Raw genomic sequence first — 18,289 nt, 5'->3', positions numbered from 1 at the left:
TGACAAGTGTGATTTAAACCTATCCACATCTAAATCAGTCAGCCCTACTGAAATCTTCAAATACTTAAGAGGTAACCCGTAGCCAATGGTGTCAAAAAGTGCTGTGAGATTTGAGAAAGTAACCTGCATTTCTCTCCCATAACAGTTTTGTCCTTGTGTGAGAAGCAAGTGAGGGAGTTTGCTGCCCTTGTGTCTTTTGTTTAGCCTCTATCAGCACCACATGTAGTAAACTGCTACTGTCTTAAATAAATGTTACGCCTTTGAGAAACAAATTAGATGGCAAATAATGTGTTAAGAGCTGACTGCCTTCTTCCCCCCAGATAGCTGAGATGCACCTCTTTTTCCCTCTCAAGCATTTGCTGCTTTGCACTTCCTTTTCTTTCATTGGAGAGTCAGATAAATCGGTTGCTTTGCACTAGTATATGTTCCTTGGAAAGCCGCTTAAACTCTCTTCAAACACTGGACTACCTATACATTGATTGCTTCCTCTAAGTGGCACTTATGCTCTAGCTGGATCCTCTAAATCCCATTTTACTGCTTCTGCTTACTAAGCAGGTGAGAGAAACTTTCATAACCGGTGAGCAGAGAAGAAGGAGCTGTAGTTCTGTATAAAGAAAATGTTTGGGAGTTTTGAAGCTGTTTCCCCTGCTCAGCTGCCATCCCTATGTTAATCAATCACCTGATCTTTTGCATTACAGCAGAAGTCTTGATTCAGTTATTAAGGAAAGTTATTTCTGAAAATACTCAGCCACCTCTGCATGCCAAACCTTTAATGGCACTGTGCAATATGCACATTGCAGTGATAAATCAGGTTGTGGAATGAATGGCAACATAAATATTTGGCTCCAGATCCAAAATGTCATTTATTTGGCCATTTTATTTAGGGTAGCACTCCCCGCCCCTCCCATTCCCTCCACCTCCCTTCCCTCCCCTCCCCTCCCCTCCCTTACACTCCCCTGCCCTACACTCCCCTCCCCTACACTCCCCAATACTCCCCTACACTCCCCTCACCTACAATACCCTCCCCTACACTCCTCTCCCCCACACTCCCCTATATTCCCCTATACTACCCCCCTACACTCCCCTCCCCTACACACCCCTACACTCCCCTACACGGCCCTCCCTCCCCTTCCCCTGCCCTGCCCTCCCTCCCCTTCCCCTCCCCTTCCCCTCCCCTTCCCCTCCCCTTCCCCTCCCCTTCCCTCCCCTCTTGTCCTCTCTTCTCCTCCTCTCCTCTCTTCTTCTCCTCTCTTCTCCTTTCTTTCACAAACTTGAATGCCGAAGAGGGAGAACCGTCACTTCAAATCGCTTCAGTCATTCTCGTAGCTTATATCACTGGCTGATTCATGGGAATCCATCAGCAGTAATCATAAGCGTTACAGCTGCTGGGTCACTAGTCAAGCAAGAGTCTCAAACTGGGAATCGCTGACTTCTTTCTGTGGCTCAGACAGGTGACTTTCAATTCCACCCTGCCTTGGGCACGTCCTCTTGCTATGTCCCCACCTACAGTGCAGTTTTGCTTAGAAGCAGAAGCACGGTTTTGAAGTAGTTCCACTACTTCCATTTTCAGTGATTTAGCTTTGCTAGCCAAGTGGTTTCTGTAAATAGAACACAATCAAGAGATTTTGGTTAGAAACAACTAACTGAGCAGTTCCTTTCCACATGGGCAATAAATATTTACCCTTTCCTAATGGAGACTGCAGTGTAAGAGATAATGACAGATCATTCAGAGAGCTTTGAAATAGCCCTTGGGGATGCTTAGTCCAGAGGACCAGAGTAAATCTGTACACCATGGAATCACTCTGAATTACTTCCTAACAGAAGCGTGTCCTTACTATGTCTGCTATGGCTTCAGCTGGTTTCAGTGTTCTTCTTCACCTAATACTTCAATTAAGAGTTCTAAAGAAGGATGGAAAGATTGAGAAATATCTAAATCACGGATGAAAAGTGCTTTGAGGACTTTGGTCTTTAGCCCCATAAAGCATCAAAGTGCTGTCCTATGAAGCAAATGCTTTATTCTCTTGATATCTAAGGAGGTAAATAAATCCAATGTTGGAACATTAAGGATTGGTTAGAAAAGTAAACCTTGAAAACAAGTAAAGGAGAAGACCAAGTAAGCAATTGCAGTGCCTGTGGGGTAACTGCAGGGTTAGGCAAAGAACTATTGTGCAATGCAATCTTGTTATAAAAGAAGTATTATGTGAATTTTTACTGTTTTATTTCTTGAGTGTTCTATTTGAAAGGGAGTGAATCTATCAGGATTAGCTGTTTAATTTAGAAATGTAATGAAAACTGGTTTCTCTTTCCTTTTGAGTTCACCCCTTTTTATAGGATTTTATAATCGAGTAAGTAGGTATTTTTTTAAAACAGAGTAAAAGCGGGTAATTATATGCACAATTATTTTTAAAATACAGTAACAATAGCAAGGATGAGATGAAAGGTATTTATACACTATTATACTGTCACGGTATGTCCCATACATTAGTAACAGTCAGAGGATTCATGTTAGTGAACAAAAGATATCTTTAAATAAGTAAATAAATAATTAAATATATGTGCATATAGGTAGATAGATTGACAGATAGATAGATAGGTAGATAGACAGACAGACAGGCACCTAAGAAACTGCTGTGAAGCTTCTTGCTCTCTTTTCTAAAAGTTAAAGTGAATACAGCATCAGGGTGTGTTACAAACATTACAAGCATTACCTTCAGTCCACCACAGGTACACACGAGAGGTCAGTCTGCAGGTTGTGAAGGCAAAGAAACTGCTCTGGTTTGATGTGAAGAACCAAGACGTAAGTTGCTGTCAGAGAAAAGATGCTGTCAAAGTGCGTCACGTCTATGCTAGAGCATCTCTACCACCATCTGTACTGCATCTATATGCACCTGTACTAGAGCATCTCTACTTATCCAGTCTGGGTGATCTTACGAGCATTCTGAAGCCCCAGAGGAGGGTCTGTTTGTCTTTTCTGCTTTTATAGCCAGTGAAAATTCTTACAATTTTACACAGAGTGGATGAAAAACACTAAGTGTACTTCCAATCTTCACAGCTTCTAAGCAAGTGGAGATGAGGTTGTGGAATAAGCAAATAAAGTGTTGATCTGGAAGCAGCGTAAAGATTGTCTTTAACCAGGGCCTTGCATTCTTCATTTTTATACCATTACTTGCCTTCAAGTGCATGATCATTATTTTATTAACTTTCTACCGCTACAGAAATGCACCTGATTCTTTCACAAAACTTACGGGTGGTAATTGGAAATATTCATCAGCATTCTCTATTTCCTTCTTCATCTCAATTCTCTTCTGGCCTGTGAAGCTTTTCAGATCAGAGATGAAGATCAGCTATAATACGGAGTATTGGAGACTGCAAAGGAAAAGAAGAATCACACGAAAAACTCTTTTCAGCCTCACGTGCAATCATCAAAGAAAAGAATACCAAAAGAATACCGCTTTATCATGGTAAGCATAAATTTGAGCATAGGTCTCCTATAACTGAAGCGAGGTTAAACAGGTTCCAAAGAAGGTGAAGGAACACACCCAAAATCATTTCCATAAAACCGTGTTTTCAAACAAATGGTTTAAAGATTTAGATTTTCTTACAGGTGAAGAATGAAAATATAAAATAAAATAAAATAAAAAATTACCAGGACATACAGTTTTCTTCTAGCTTGCTTTGCTTCATTCAGTTAATCTGAGTCTTGGGTCACAATCAGGGAGCAGGATTGTACAGAAATGCCAAAGCCTCCCCAAGCTTGTTATATCTTCATCAACAGGGCTTTGATACTGCTGCCTCCTCAGCAACGTCGGCAATTTAGTAGGAAAGTTGGTGTCCACCAGGTCAAATTAGGAAGAGGAAATCCCTCTTGCCACAACTTCACACTCACAGCAGAGTTGGCAGGACAGAGCGATGGACAGAGAAGTATCTATGAGAGTGTTAGAAAACAGACTTTAGAACAGATTTCCATCAACCCAGGAAAAATTACTTGCTCATCCCTTCAAACTAAACTCTAAGTAGAAGGAAGTGATCCCAAGCTGCAGTCCTGACATCTATGCTGCAAAGTCATCCAATGTGACATGTTACTATACCAGCCTGTTAGGAAGATAAACAAGAGTTTTGAGTTTATGATGTTTGTTTAGAATTAAGCTCAAAGCGTTAGTCCTTTGATATATTTTTGTCTGCAAGTGTTTTCACTGTTTCCCAGACAATGTCTCCAGCAAGCTAGCTGCTTGTTTCATTTGGCCAGATATTTGGCCATATCTGGCCAGATATTTGCCTTCTTAGTCAATAACCAAATCTGTCAAGTTAAGAACATGGAATTAATGAAAAGGAAATCCTTTTATTTTGGTCTGAGTTCACTTTTGTTTGTTTGTTTGTTTGTTTGTTTTCTTTCTAGACCAAGAATGAATCATGGAGAACCAGCAAAACTGAGGTGAAAAACGAAATGAAAAATGTTAAGGTCAGGCAGCTTGCTCACTGCAAGTGCTAATCTGGAAGCAGATGGAGTGCATCTTCATACACAACATCCTGAGACACTCAACAGGTCAGCCCATTTGATGAAGTACATTGCTGTCCTGAATTTTAATGTGACAGGGGTACTTTTAAGTCTCTTGTTTATGCTTTAGTACTTGAGGCGTATGGCAGGAGCACAGCACGCTGTTATTTGTCCACCCTTATTTGTTGATCGTGTGTAGGAAAAAGAGAACGTGCAGAGGCCCTCACCCATACATTGCATCTGTCACTCTGTGCAGCTACATCACTGAGCAAAAGTACCAAACTTAACGCTTGTGAAAGGACTTTACACAAACTACAGAATACTAAAAGGAAGCATTCACAATAAAAACACATTTTTTTCCTCAGCCAAGCATCAAACCACTTACAGAAGGGCATGGGCCCTCTCTATGCACCTCAAGGTGGGATCCACAAATCCTCACGTGGTTTCATCACATCCAGCACGCTTCTCTGTCCCTCCTAGCTAAACTTGCACAGAGGCAGCTGCTCCCAAATTGCCATGGTGACATCTCTCAGTTCTGTTTCTTCTCCCTTCCAAATATAGCTCAACGAATGAAACAGTAAAAATTCACATAATATTTCTTTTATAACAAGATTTCATTGCACAATAGTTCTTTGCCTAACCCTGCAATAACCCCATAGGCATTGCAATTGCTTACTTGTTCTTCTCCTTAACTTGTTTTTAGTGTTTACTTTTCTAACCTATCCTTAATGTTCCAACATTGGATTTATTTACCTCCTTAGATATCAAGAGAATAAGGCATTTGCTTCATAGGACAGTACTTTGATGCTTTCCAGGGCTAATGGCCAAAGTTCTCAAAGCACTTTTCATCAGTGATTTATATATTTCTCAATCTTTCCGTCTTCATTTAGAACTCTTAACTTAATTTAGGTATTAGGTGAAAAGGAAGCCCAAAACCAGCTGAAGCCATATCAGACATAGTAAGGACGTGCGTCTGTTAGGAAGTAATTCAGAGTGATCCCATGGTGTACTTTAGGCAGATTTACTCTGGTCCTCTGGACTAAGCATCCCCAAGGGCTATTTCAGAGCTCTCTGAATGATCTGTCATTATCTCTTACACTGCAGTCTCCATTAGGAAAGGGTAAATATTCATTGCCCATGTGGAAAGGAACTGCTCAGTTAGTTGTTTCTAACCAAAATCTCTTGATTGCGTTCTATTTACAGAAACCACTTGGCTAGCCAAGCTAAATCATTGAAAATGGAAGCAGTGGAACTACTTCAAAACCGTGCTTCTGCTTCTAAGCAAAACTGCACTGTAGGTGGGGACACAGCAAGAGGACGTGTCCAAGGCAGGGTGGAATTGAAAACCACCTGTCCGAGCCACAGAAAGAAGTCAGCGATTCTCAGTTTGAGACTGTTGCTTGACTAGTAAGACAGCAGCTGTAACGCTTATGATTACTGCTGAAGGATTCCCATGAATCAGCCAGTGATACAAGCTATGAGAACAACTGAAGCAATTTGAAGTTACGCTTCTCCCTGTTCTGCCTTTCAAATTTGTGAAAGAAAGGAGAAGAGAGGAGAAGAAGACAGGAGAGAAGGAGAAGAGAGGAGAGAAGAGGAGAAGACGGGAGGGAAAGGGAGGGAAGGAGAGTGAATGAAGAGAAGGGCAGGGAAGGGCAGGGAAGGGCAGGGAAGGGGAGGGAAGGGAAGGGAAGGGAAGGGAAGGGAAGGGAAGGGAAGGGAAGGGAAGGGAAGGGAAGGGAAGGGAAGGGAAGGGAAGGGAAGGGAAGGGAAGGGAAGGGAAGGGAAGGGAAGGGAAGGGAAGGGAAGGGAAGGGAAGGGAAGGGAAGGGAAGGGAAGGGAAGGGAAGGGAAGGGAAGGGAAGGGAAGGGAAGGGAAGGGAAGGGAAGGGAAGGGAAGGGTGGGGTGGGGTGGGGTGGTTAGGGTACTGAAGGGACATGAAGGGTAGTGTAGGGTAGGGGAGCATAGGGGAGTATAGGGGAGGGGAGGGGAGTGTAGGGGAGCGTAAGGGAGGGGAGCGTAGGGGAGGGGAGCGTAGGGGAGGGGATCATAGGGCAGGGGCGTGGAGGGGAGGGGAGTGGAGGGGAGGGAGGGAATGGGAGTGGATGGGAGTGCTACCATAAATAAAATGGTCAAATAAATGACATTTTGGATCTGGAGCCAACTAGTTTTGTTGCCATTCATTCCACAACCTGATTTATCGCTGCAGTCTTTGTATTGCACAGTGCCATTGATGGTTTGGCATGCACAGAGGTGGCTGAGTATTTTCAGAAATAACTTTCCATAATAACTGAATCAAGACTTTTGCTGTAATGCAAAAGATCAGGTAATTGATTAACATATGATTTCAGATTCTTGATGGGTCCTGTCGCAATCCTAAGTCCACGGGACTTTGGGAAAACGCTTGGGACACTCAGCCTTCCCTCTGCTAGACAAACAATACCACCTTTTCTCGCAAGATTTACATTTCAACAAGACTCAAGCTGAGCGCCAATTTTTCTCATGTCCTTTGTCAGAAAGCCCCCACACAAAACAAGGCATCGCTCCTACCTATCCGTCAATAGGAGGCTTTAAAAAGGTATTGGGGATAGGTTGTTCCCAATCTAAGGCCACTGTCTGTCCGCTGGGTGTTAAAAAAGCACATAACCGCAAGTCAGGACTCCCACCCACTTCCCAACACCACTGTGGCTCCATCACACGCACCCTTACACAACTACTTTCAACACAAAATACCCGGACATTTACAAATAAGACGTACAATTAGTACCACTCCTGCCCTCCAGCAGCTGCAGATATGACCCAGGTAACCCTGTCACAATTGTGAGGGGCCCGCTTACCCTTCTCCTGCTTCTTAGACCGTCAGTAGCAGGTCCGCCCTGGCTCCCAATACGGGGATGCAGCGGTGACCTCGGATTTGCTCGATCTGCTCCCCAGATCGCTGGGCAGCATACAGCAACTAATATTTATTCAAGTGTATACTTCCCCTTGGGAGGCAAATCAAAGGTCTAGTGCCTAAAACGTTCTTATTGATTTGTTCTAGTTGCTTTCCCAAAACTATAATATGTTGTTGCAAATATTGGTTTCCTACTTGTGTTAGAGCTTCTCCTTTGTACGGCATTCGGTAAGGCCTGCCATCGAATATCTCAAAAGGGGCTTAGTTTTACCAATACATATTGCTTTCTTGACAGATTTTACCAATCTGTTGTTTTATCAAATGGTTCATGGTTTTTCACTTGGCCACTTGCCTGTGGCCTATACATAATTTTTTTTTTTTGAATCCTTTTAAGACTGGATTTGCCAGGCCTTAAATATACATGTTCATTCGAAGGAACTTTTTAGCCAGGAGGAAAGTGATTATGCAGGATTATGGATCAGGACTTCATGTCCTTTTCCAGCCTCAATATTTACACTAAAAGCAGATGAGAATTTTGAAGAAGAAGAAGAAGAAAAAAAAAAAAAAGAAAAAAAAAATGGAAAAAGATGATAAATGGGAGTCATTGGATAACCTACCACCTCTATATCCTAAGAACCTGTTAGCGTAGCAACCACATAACCACCAAGTGATTATATGAAGGTGCTTTATTCAGCGCTGGAAGCCGGGGCAGGTGCCCAAATCTGGCTTCAAGTCCCGTTACTTCCCAGCCATTATTTATACATACAACATTACGTAAGGTATACATATTCATTACAGGTTGCAACATCAGCCTCGCATTCCATTCTAATTAGCTCCCCTCCCCTTTGCACATGTGTGGCGCACTCTGGTGGTCGTCCAGGTGGTCGTCCAGATGAAGTAAGGAGTCTTCCTCTCCGCTAAACTTTTCACCTTTCTCACTCGACGCATGCTCCCTCCGCTCCTTGGTTCTGCTTCAACTCATTTCAGCATTTCCAGGCCCTTATCCAAGGTCAGGTTGTACCTGTTCCCTCCCAGGGTTCCCCTTCAACGATTCCTTTAAATGTTCAGTGTACTCCCTAAGTTTCCAGTGTACATAGATTAATTGATAATGTAAGTACATTTGGCAATGCTTAATTATACCGTATGATCCATCACCTGAGAAACATTAGTAAAACATCCATTCGATTCTCCCCAACACTAACATTTCCCCCCTTTGAAAATACTTCACTCATACCAAGAGCAAGTATTTTCATTACTATTAGGTTGAATCAGGTTAGTAGAGGTTAGTGAGTATAACTTGATATAGAGATTAGTAAGTATAATCTTAACGCATCTTCGTTAGTCTACTATCTTATTGATTCCTCTATGCCTGCTTGTTAACGCCAGTACTATAGGATGGGGGTGGAGTAAGTGGGATAGGGTGTTCTGGGTGATTCCCAGTAACCTACTAACCTCCTTAACCACATTGGCAATGAAATGTGGTCCCCTGTCTGAAGAAATACCCAATGGTACACCAAATCTAGGGATTATTTCCTGTAGTAACCATTTTACCGTTTCCTTTGCTTGGTTGGTGCGACAGGGAGGGGCCTCCGGCCATCCTGAAAAAGTATCAACCCCTACCAATAGGTATTTATAACCTCTTGCTTTAGGCAGTTCCACGAAATCTATTTGCCAGTAATCTCCAGGCTCTATCCCAGCTCTAGTTCTTCCCATCTCAGCATGTTTCCTTGCTACCGGGTTATTCTTTAAGCAAAGCTCACATTTTGACATTACTGACTTTGCCATTGTTAACATGTGTACCGAGATGACACCTCGTTTCAAATAGGTCACCATTGCTCCTGCACCCCAGTGACATTCATTATGTTTTATTTGTAAGATTTCTCGCATTACTATAGGAGGCACTATAAGTTGTCCTGTCGCAGTCACATACCAGCCGTCAGGATTCTTCTGGGCCTTCATCAAATTTGCAAGTCTCTCATCTTCTGCTGAATACTTTGGGTCTTTAGGTAATTTAAAACAAGAGAGGCCTACCTTTGATGGAATTAGAGCCATTACTTTCCATACTTAACACGCAACCTTTCGGGCCGTCAAATCTGCCAGTCTGTTACCTTCTGCAATCTCTGACACCCCTCCTTGATGGGCTTTACAATGCATTATGGCCACCTGTTGGGGTTTCTGTACAGCTGTTATTAATTTCAATATTTCTTCCTGGTATTTTATATTAGTCCCTTGTGAGGATAGCATTCCCCTTTCTTTCCATAATGCCCCATGTACATGAACTACCCCGAATGCATATTTTGAATCTGTCCAAATATTCACGTTCTTACCCTTGCTTAGTTCCAGGGCTCGTGTCAGGGCGACTATTTCTGCTCGTTGGGCTGAAGTCCCCGGAGGTAGGGAATTTGCCTCAATCACTACCTTTGATGTAGTTACCGCGTATCCTGCATAACGAGTCCCATTTTCCACAAAGCTGCTTCCATCCGTGAAAAGTTCCCAATCTGGTCTCTCCAGAGGCTGATCCTTTAAGTCTGTTCTGCTGGCATAGGTATGTTCGATGATCTCCACGCAATCATGACTGAGGTCTCCTTCCTCCGTAGTTGTTCCTAGAAACACTGCTGGGTTCAATAAGTTAGTAGTTCTTAAGATTACATCATCTTGCTCAGTTAGTATAGCTTGATATTTCATCATTCGGCTGGGTGATAGCCAATGGCCCCCCTTTTGCTCCAATACCGTAGTCACCATATGTGGCACGAACACCTCAATTCGTTTCCCTAATGTGAGCTTCCTGGCTTCCTGTATTAAAAGGACTGTGGCTGCCACGGCCCTTAAACACGAGGGCCATCCAGCGCTTACCGCATCCAATTGTTTAGAAAAATACCCCACAGGTCTTTTCCAGCTCCCAAGTCGCTGGGTCAGTACTCCTAATGCCAATCGTTGTCTCTCATGCACAAACAGCTGGAAGTCCTTTGATAAGTCCGGCAAGCCCAAGGCAGGCGCCTTTATCAGGGCTTCTTTTAATTTCTTAAAGGCCTCTTGTTGTGGCTTTCCCCAGGTAAATGTACAGGCCTTTTGGGTTTCATAGAGGGGCTTTGCTATGAGTCCATAGTCCATTACCCACAGTCTACACCACCCGGCCATACCTAGGAAAGCCTGTAGTTCGTGCAAATTTCGCGGCTCGGGGATTTCACAAATAGCTTGTATTCGGTTAACTCCCAATTTTCTTTGTCCTTGAGAAATTTCACATCCCAAATAAATTACTGTTGTGCACGCGATTTGTGCCTTTTGTTTAGAAACCTTGTACCCATTTAGTCCCAATTGATTCAAAATATCAATAGTTACCTGAATACATTCTGACTCTCCTTCAGTAGCTATTAATATATCGTCCACATATTGTAACAGCAGGTATCGATCCTTTGGTACCTGAATCTGTCCTTGGTTAATCCAATCTTCTATTTCTTTAGCTAGTTGACTGCCGAAGAGGGTCGGGCTATTCTTGAATCCTTGAGGCAACCTTGTCCAGGTTAGTTGCATCTTTCGTCCGTTCCGTGGATTTTCCCATTCAAAAGCAAAAAGTTTTCTACTATCCTTGTCAATGGGTATGCAGAAGAAGGCATCTTTTAAATCAATTACCGTAAACCACTTATATTTCTCTTTTACAGATGTTAACAATGTATAAGGATTAGCCACCACTGGGTGAATATCTTTTGTTATTTCGTTTATTGCCCTAAGGTCCTGCACTAGCCTGTATTCCCCATTAGGTTTCTTTACTGGGAAAATTGGGGTATTATATTCAGATTTGCATTCCTCCAGAATGTGGTAGCTAAGAAATTTATCTATAATCTTTACTATTCCTAGCCTAGCTTCTGGCTTCAATGGGTACTGTTTAATCCGTACCGGTCGTGCCCCTTCCTTAAGTTCAATTTTTACTGGCTGGGCTACTTTTGATTTTCCAGGAACATCCGTTTCCCAAACTTCAGGCATTACTGCATTTTCTACCTCTTTTGGGATATGAGGAACAGCCTTCTCTTTAATCATTAATATTTGTCCCACTTTTGATTCCGGTATTCTCATAATCAATTCTCCATCTTCAAACATTATGGTAGCATTTAGTTTAGTTAGCAAATCCCGTCCCAAAAGCGGAATAGGGCATTCTGGTACGTATAAAAATTCATGCGTAATTTCTTTGCCTCCAAACCGTAAATCAAGGGGTTGTAAGAACAGCCGTATTTCCTCCTTCCCGGTGGCACCTACAATAGTAGTTTTCCTTTCCCCTATTTTACCACTTAATCTATTGAGCACTGAATATGTGGCCCCTGTATCAATTAAAAATTTTACTTCCTTATTTCCTATTTGAATTTTTACCAAGGGCTCTTTAGTTTCTGCTACCGGATCTCCTAGTCAGCTACTGTACTCCCCCAGAACCATCGCCCTAGCTGCTTCTTGGTTTCGGAACGGATTTCCCCCACCAACGATCAGCTGTCCACGGAGAGGGCACTAGTTTTTCCAATGACCCTCCTCCTTACAATGGGCACATTGGTTAAGACCCAGCCGGTTTCCCCCTGAGCTCGGATAGCCTCTCCCTGTTCCTCTACCCCGACCGTTAATATTTCCTCTTCCCCTGCCCCTTAATCCTGCATGTTCTCTCCCTTGAATTACTGCTAATAAGTTCTGTTGTTGCCTTTTTGTCGTTTCTTTTTCTCTGTTATTATACACTTTCCAGGCTATTTCCAACAGCCTATCCAAATTTCTCAAATCTGCACCTTCCAACTTTTGCAATTTCTTCCTAATATCCTCTTGGGCTTGTCCCAGGAAAATGAGTGCTAATTGAGCTTTAGCTTGCTCAGTCTCTATGTCTAAATCTGTATATTTCTTAGCAGTTTCTTTCAATCTCTCTAAAAAGGCGGAAGGTGATTCCGCTTTTTCTTGCCTGACATTATACAATTTTGACCAATTTATGGTCCGGGGCATGGCATTCTGTACCCCGACTTGTACCCAATCTTGATATCTCTTCAGCCTCCTTATTCCATCCCCTGTGTTATAATCCCATTGGGGATCCTCGGTGGGGAAGTTTTGATCTAGATTTCCAAGCACTAATCCATTTCGTATATCTTCTCGGGCTCTCTCTCTGGCTGCCCGCAATACCATGTCTTTTTCTGTCGAGTCCATCAAAGTATCCAGGATCACCTGGAGATCATCCCAATCGGGATTTTGGGTTTTAATTATCATTTTCATTACCCTAGCTACTTTATTTGGGTTTTCCCTGTAGGTGCCGGCTGCTTGTTTCCATATCATTAAATCCCCAGCTGAAAAAGGCACCTTAACATATACCGGTCCTTCTGTCCCCACTCCTTGCCTGAGGGGAGCGATTATTTTCCCTCCCTGTTCATTTATAGTTTCTCCTGCCCTTCGCTGTTGCCGGGTCCTATGTGACACAGGGGAGGCTAAAGTCGGGGATTCTCCATCACTACTGCTATCTTCCTTTTCTCTTTTCCCTCCCTGTCCTGGCTCTTCCGGCGGAGCCGACGGCGCAACTTCCAGATCAATATTTCCATTATTCATTTCCCATAATACTTATTATTCTCTATTGCCTGATGCTGTATACAGCGTCCCTCCTTAGTACATGCACAACAACGTTCCTCAGTTGAAACCTGAAGCACCATTATTCCACAAGCATGCTGCCATTCAGGCTTTCGGCGCAAATAAAAGAATAATTCCACATACGGCAGTTCATCATATTTTCCTTCCCGCTTACAGAATAGCATCAATTGTAAAATTGTATTATATTGCAATGTTCCATTCTCAGGCCAAGTTTCTTGGTCCTCTAGTTTATACTGTGGCCACCAAATATTACAATAATCAATCAGCTTTCCTTTCCGCATTTCTTGACCAAAACCTCCCTCTTTCCAGTGTGCTAGCAAACACCCCAGCGGGGATGTCCGCGGGATAGGTACATCTTTTCCCAGAATTCCTTTGATCTTTTTCATTTTGAGCTTATGATACAAACCCAAAAGCTGCCAGAGCAGCAACACACTTTCCCAGAAGCTGCCGGAGCAGCAGCACACTCTCCCAAAAGCTGCCGGAGCAGCAGCGTGCTCTCCCAGAAGCTGCCGGAGCAGCAGCACGCTTTCCCAAAAGCTGCCGGAGCAGCAGCGTGCTCTCCCAAAGCTGCCGGAGCAGCAGCACGCTCACCCAGAAGCTGCCGGAGCAGCAGCACGCTTTCCCAGAAGCTGCCGGAGCAGCAGCGTGCTTACTACATACCAATAATACCAGGTGCTGACCCTTCAGCACAAACCAATACAATTACCAATACCAAACCACCAATGCCGAACCTGCAGAGCTTTCGCTCTGTCTAACGGACGGCGCCTAGGCTTACCCCGGGAGCTCCCTGCCCAACCGAGCGTGGCTTTCGCCGCGTCTGACCAGCAGGCTTTCCCAACCAAATCGGTACCGAATACCCAAAGTTGAAAGCACCTTTGCTTACCACTCCAGTGGTACGTCGTGAGCAGCGGAGGTCGGTCATGGTCGACTGCTCCCCGAGAATCCCTCGGTGCCGGCTGGAGCGAAACCGAGACACGATCCGCCTCAGCAGTGCCCACGCAGTCCCATCTGGGTCGCCAAAATGTTAGCGTAGCAACCACATAACCACCAAGTGATTATATGAAGGTGCTTTATTCAGCGCTGGAAGCCGGGGCACGTGCCCAAATCTGGCTTCAAGTCCCGTTACTTCCCAGCCATTATTTATACATACAACATTACGTAAGGTATACATATTCATTACAGGTTGCAACATCAGCCTCGCATTCCATTCTAATTAGCTCCCCTCCCCTTTGCACATGTGTGGCGCACTCTGGTGGTCGTCCAGGTGGTCGTCCAGATGAAGTAAGGAGTCTTCCTCTCCGCTAAACTTTTCACCTTTCTCACTCGATGCATGCTCCCTCCGCTCCTTGGTTCTGCTTCAACTCATTTCAGCATTTCCAGGCCCTTATCCAAGGTCAGGTTGTACCTGTTCCCTCCCAGGGTTCCCCTTCAACGATTCCTTTAAATGTTTAGTGTACTCCCTAAGTTTCCAGTGTACATAGATTAATTGATAATGTAAGTACATTTGGCAATGCTTAATTATACTGTATGTCCCATCACCTAAGAGACATTAGTAAAACATCCATTCGATTCTCCCCAACACTAACAAACCCAGCTCCAGTGGTGCATCTTGTAATCCTATTTTGTTCTTAAATGTTTTGAGTGTGACAAGGAAGAAGGTGCGAGCATTATCTAAGTAACAGTTTTGAAGTTTTGGTATATTCGCGGTGTTGTTTGGTCAGTTTCCCAAGTATCGGGCGAGGGGGGGCTGACTGATTATCAAGGCAGTAGAATGGAGAGTCACTTCTTTGGTGGTTCGGGCCTGAGCCCTGGGAATTTGGTAAGAAGGGGGAGAGTGAATTTATTTAGGCCTCAATACCTTTTAAACCCCCATCTTGACGGATACACAGGAGTGATTCCTTGTTTTGTGTAGGCTTACTAACAAAGTGCATGAGAAAAGTTAGCATTCGGCTTGAAATTCGGTCTTGTTGAAATGTAAATTTTGTGGAAAAGGTGGTATTGTTTGTCTAGAAGACAGAAAGCTGAGTGCTTCAGGTGTTTTTCCGAAGTCCTGTGGATTTATGATTGGAACGAGGCTCATTAACAATCTGAAATAGTAAAGTTTGTATGTGGAAAGAAGAGTTTAATCCCAGAGAATTGGGACATTTGGGAAGATTAGGAAAAGGTAGTAAAAACCTGCAATAAAAAGGTTTGCGTGAAAATTGAAACAAGGGACAGTAACTAATATAAATAAATAAAAGGGAATGGGAAATCAAGGAAATGGGTAATATCCAAAACAAAGACGTCCAAAAGAAAGCCTCCTTGGGTGCATATTAGCACATTGGAAGGATATTGTTAGAAATGTGGGCACAGAAAGCAAGAGGGCTTACACTAAGTACTGCAATTAATTGTGGCCACTATATAAGCTAAATGGCCACTTTATGGATCGATCGACTATAACAGTGTCTTGCAATCAATGTTGTTTTTGAGGAGAGAAGGAAAATAGGATGAAATGTTGTATATTGGTATGTTGTTTCAGCATCTTAGAGGGAAAAGGTATGGAATTAAGTTGGCCCCTGACTGAGCCTTTGGTGTTGGCATTAGAAAAGTACAGGCTGGAGAAAGATAAAGGAAGTGTTAAAAGCGTTGTTGAAGGTGTTAAAGGTTGTGTGGCATGTAGTATTTGACAGAGCTGTTTGAAGTTGAATGAGCAGGGAAAGAGGATGTAGGAATGCTAATAGTTCCGCCTCAACCCGAGGCTGAGATCTTAAAATCACGGGTGTGAGCCCTCTGGGGCAGAGGGACCATGATGGGTCCGAGAGAGTTGTCATGGAAATAGAAAAGCAGCTAACTCTTAAAACAACCTGAGTTCATGTGTGAGTTCAGATTGCCAATGGGACCGCTCAGGCAACTGTCAACGATTGCATTCCCCTGACCGACGCCCCCACTGAGACCCTAATCACCCCGGAAATTATGTAAATACAAAAATCTGGTTAAATTGGGAATTGAGAATCTGTTCCAACAAGGTCCAAAAGAAACCCGTATGGAATTTTTGAATTTTTGGACCAACTTTGAAGTGAAAACAAACAAACAAACAAACAAAAAAACAGAAAAGCAGACAAAAAAAATTGGACCTGGCTTCAGAAAACAAACAGAGGCAATTGGCTAGCTCTTTCTAGGGCAATCAGCCCCTGATATCAGAAAAAAAAAATTGTCTTAGGCTGCAGGACAAACTTACAACAGTCAGGAATGACAGGGACCTGAGGCATCTACCCTAGCAGGTCCAATAGTTGAAATAAAGCTAGAAAATGAAGACAGAGACTTGAATTTTTTGTTGGTTACGGGAGCTTCTTTCTCTCTGTTAATTAGTCTGTAAATGTAATAGGAGCAACTGTCCAACAGGAAAAGGCGTGTTTTTTTTTTTTTTTCTTCAATGCTTGAAACTTAAATTGGGAAAAATGATTGGAATTACCAACTGAGAAAAACAGCTTATAGACCTTTCGAGAAAGTACAAGTTGATTTCACTGAATTGCCCAAGGTGGGGAGGATAAAATATCTATTGGTAATAGTTGATCATTTAACACAATGGGTAGAAGCTTATCCCATAGCACGAGCTACGGCACAAACTGTGGTAAAAATTTTATTAGAACATTTAATACCTAGATATGGGATAATCCAGTACATTGATTCTGATCAGGGCACACACTTTACTTCTAAAATAATAAAATTGTCATGTCAATCATTAGGTATTCAGTGGGAATACCACACTCCGTGGCACCCACAAAGCGCAGGGAAAGTAGAAAGGATGAATCAAACAATAAAACAACAGTTGGCTAAGTTAATGATCAAGACACAGCTGCCCTGGATGAAATGCTTATGATGAAATGTTTCAGTGGTTAGTAGTACATGGAAGTGTCCTTCCCATTCAGGCCGGAGTTGATCCTTTCCAGGTCCGAATCAGGACCCAATTTTCCACGGGTCCTGAGAGATGACAAAGAAGAGGACAACAGCAGAATACAGTTCTTAAGAAAACTCACTTATTTCAAATTGTGGTATCTCATACCTTCTGCCCAGACAGGGCAATCCGAACAGCATCTCATATGGTGAAATTCCTATATACTTTCTTGGTGCTGTTTGAACCTGTAGGAGTAAGCATTTTACCCAAGGAAGTTGGGTTTCTAACACTAACTTAGTTAATTGCTTCTTCAATGTCTGGTTCATTTGCTCCACCTTCCCAGAAGAGGAGGGTTGCCAGGGGGTGTGAAAAATCCCACTCAATCTCTAAGGCCTGCATTAGCCCTTGCAGTACTTGTGAAGTGAAATGACTTCCTTGATCTGAATCAATGTTTTCAACTATCCCATATCTAGGGACTATTTGCTCCAGTGATACCTTAGCCACGATGTTCGCAGTGGCAGATACGGAGAGGAAAGCTTACACCCATCCAGTCACGTGGTCAATTAGGACAAACAAGTACTTAAGTCTCCCTGCTTTAGGTAACTCAGTAAAGTCTACCTGTATACTTTGGAAAGGTCGAAGCCCAGGCTCCCGTCCCCCTCTGGGTGGGTTACGGATGACCTTTTTATTTACCCTTTGACATATGGTACATCCTCTGCATATTTGCTTCACTAAAGTGTATATTCCTACACAGACATACTTTCTTAGCACAACATCACACATTGCTTGCACCTCCCAATGACTCTCTTGATGTAAAACGATTAATATTTGCCTCATTGGTGCTTTATTCAGCATTTCTCTCCCATTAGGGAGTATCCATTTTCCCTCAGACTTCGTGGTTCCTGATTCCTTAAAAAAATCTTTCTCTTAAAACTTTTTAGTTCTTTCCTAGTTTTCAACAATTCCCTGAATCCTCTCTGGATTTATTCTTTGTTTTCCCTCAGACATTAGGTGCCTTAAATACCTGATTTCTCTTTCTACATACTGTAATTTATTTTTCAATACGCCCAAGCTCTGCTTTCCGAGAAAGTTGAATAGCTTGTTAGTAGCTTCCTTCACAACTGTTTTCTCCTGTCCTGACAATAAAAGATCATCCACATATTTGTAACAGTAATACCTCTTTGGGAGGTTGGAATTGCTCCAAAATCTGTTCTAGAACTTGCCCAAATAAATTGGTGGCCCTGTAAACCCCTGAGGTAAAACCGTCCGTCTGAATTGTTGCTTCCGCCCCCATTTCAGGGTCCTTCCAGTCAGAGGTGAATATATCTTTGCTCTCAGGGCCTGAGAGCACTCCATTAATAACACTGTTATTCCAGTCTAACTATTTACAATTTGAATGCTCAATTTCATCACCAAATCCTTTCCCAAC

At 43.0% G+C, this 18,289-nt stretch overlaps 2 long non-coding RNA genes across 4 annotated transcripts; one reads left to right on the top strand and one right to left on the bottom strand.

Annotated features, from left to right (window-relative positions):
- Positions 1–2,700: 2,700 nt before the first annotated feature.
- LOC310890141 lies at positions 2,701–18,054 on the bottom strand. 3 transcript variants are annotated; one of them, XR_014577054.1, is made up of 5 exons: positions 17,029–18,054; positions 13,870–16,946; positions 3,647–3,925; positions 3,246–3,366; positions 2,701–2,805 (listed from the first exon to the last, which is right to left on the bottom strand). It is a non-coding gene; the product is annotated as an uncharacterized lncRNA (long non-coding RNA). The 3 variants fall into 3 exon arrangements; XR_014577055.1 differs by lacking the exons at positions 13,870–16,946; positions 17,029–18,054 and adding an exon at positions 4,881–5,691; XR_014577056.1 differs by lacking the exons at positions 13,870–16,946; positions 17,029–18,054 and having other exon boundaries at positions 3,647–4,373.
- LOC310890138 lies at positions 2,712–6,093 on the top strand. The gene is made up of 4 exons (XR_014577048.1): positions 2,712–2,797; positions 3,319–3,461; positions 4,397–4,543; positions 5,699–6,093. It is a non-coding gene; the product is annotated as an uncharacterized lncRNA (long non-coding RNA).
- Positions 18,055–18,289: the final 235 nt, after the last annotated feature.

The sequence above is a fragment of the Anser anser genome, assembly GCF_964211835.1.
Source record: "Anser anser genome assembly, chromosome: Z".
Taxonomy (NCBI): Eukaryota; Metazoa; Chordata; class Aves; order Anseriformes; family Anatidae; genus Anser; species Anser anser.
This window is presented reverse-complemented; position numbering and strand designations above follow the sequence as displayed.